General features: G+C 38.8%; 1 pseudogene; it reads right to left on the bottom strand.

Annotated features, from left to right (window-relative positions):
* LOC111397723 overlaps window positions 1–1,643 on the bottom strand; it is a 9,899-nt pseudogene extending 8,256 nt beyond the window's left edge.
* Between the last annotated feature and the right edge of the window lie 422 nt (window positions 1,644–2,065).

Raw genomic sequence — 2,065 nt, 5'->3', positions numbered from 1 at the left:
AAGTGTGGTGACACTTAAATGAACACGTGGATGTTTGTTATAGAACAAAACATTGGAGACCCGTCGAGAGATTCCACATGGATAACTATCTGAGTGTCAGTGGTTAATCTCTAACGTTCGGTAGTGGAATTGGTCCTTTTGACTTGAGGTCGTCATGGTACCTTATATGAGGACAGTCATACTTTGGCGGTGTTGGATGTTGCTCTGAAAAGGGCCGCTAATACGACATCGTTCGGGTACGTCAAGAATCGTATGAAGGTTGTGATTGATCAATAAATGATTCGTCACTCTTAGATAGTAGGAGATTATGATCTGCGTTTCATTCAATTTAGTCAATGATGAAATCCTTGGCCAAGGTGTACTCATAAGTCGAAAAGGAGTTTTCGATTTATATTGACTTAATAGTGGAGTGAAAGATATGATCGATGATCGGGATTGACACAACTCCATATCTCGTAATTGATCGGATCATATTGACTGGGATTATAGTTTCACGGTAAACGAACGAATTTGGTTTTGTCATACCACGTGACATTTCCCGTCACATGTATTGCCCTGACACATTGCTAGATGTCAATCAGGGACGGCGAATCTGAATTGACGATAAATTAAAAGGGGTGTTTTAATTTATCAATTTTGATTAGATCAAAATAATATTTCACGTCGTTAGGCATCGTGGTCGGGAACCTAATGGGTCACACACAAAAGAGAATTGGAAGATTGCAAATTGCCAATTGATTAATTTAACAATCGTTGGATAAATTAATTAATTGGATTTGTTATTTATATTTTCGAATTAATTAATTGGATTAATTAATTCACGGACCGGGTTTAATTAATTGGATTAATTAATTATTGGGCCGGACCAGGCCGAGCCTATTTGGGTTTATATAAATACATAACTAGGGTTTGAGGTCCATTAAGGTTTTCATTATTCTTGCTGGCACAAGAGAAAACCCTAGAGGCTGCAATCATATTCTCTGTGTGGATCACCGTTGGAGGCTGGACAATTGGACAGCTGTGGTGGCGAATCCAAGTTGTGGAATGAAAAGAAAAGCAAAAGGATTGCAGATCTGGAAAAGGTACAATTTTATCACAATTCCTAACCAAACACAATGAGATCTATTGGATGTGAATCGAAATAATTTAATTTTCCGCTGTGCATGTATAAGTAGATTCCCAACATAAACAATGAATAAATATAGATAAAAAGAGTATCTGGAGGTTCCATTGTCTGGGTTATGGGAGATAACAATAGCGTAATCCTGCCCTGGCCAAAACCACACATGGTGTTCAACGTTGCAAACAATAGCACCTTCAGGGATAGATCTAAGGGGCAAAACATTGCCAACGACGAGGTTGGCCTTCTTGCCACAGTAGAGAAACTGGCCGGTGTAAATTCCCTCGGTGGCGATGAAGAGTTCCTTTTGGTGCTTGTATCGAAACGGGTGTTGGAAAGTGACACGAACCAGTGGGACGCCATGCCCAGGGTTGTGGATTATCTTTGTCACAACATCCTTAATGTACCCATTGCGCTCGTTGAAGTCAAGGGAGCGGAAGCGGCCTGGGCCCTTACGGTGGTCGGTGTGGGACTTGAAAACAGAGCCCGCTCCCTTATGATGTGCCATGATTACACGACCCATTCTAGTGTGTGTTTTCTGCGTGTGCCAACGGATGGGGAAGAGAAGGAGGAAGAGATGGCGGCAGAAGTTGGGAGTTGGCTATTGAGACTATTCTATATTAGGAGGGAAAATGGGGGAGAATTTCGAGATAATTATTCAATACTCACTAATCTTATGTCCATATGTTTGATTGGTCACTGAATTTTAAAATATCAAGTTTTGATCACTAAATTTAGATTCATATCTTCAATTGCTCACCAAATTTAAAATATTGAGTTTTGACCACTGAATTTTAAAAAAATATTGTACATCACTCACTATAAACTCGACATTTTTTTAAGTTTAACATTCATGTTATTGAGTAATATAAAATATTTTTCAAAATTCAATGGCCAAAACTTGACATTTTAAGTGCTTATTTGGTAGGAATTTTGAGAATTTAT

The sequence above is a fragment of the Olea europaea genome, chromosome 7, assembly GCF_002742605.1.
Source record: "Olea europaea var. sylvestris chromosome 7, O_europaea_v1, whole genome shotgun sequence".
NCBI lineage: Eukaryota > Viridiplantae > Streptophyta > Magnoliopsida > Lamiales > Oleaceae > Olea > Olea europaea.
The sequence above is the reverse complement of the archived record's forward strand: the minus strand, read 5'-3'. Positions and strand labels throughout refer to the sequence as shown.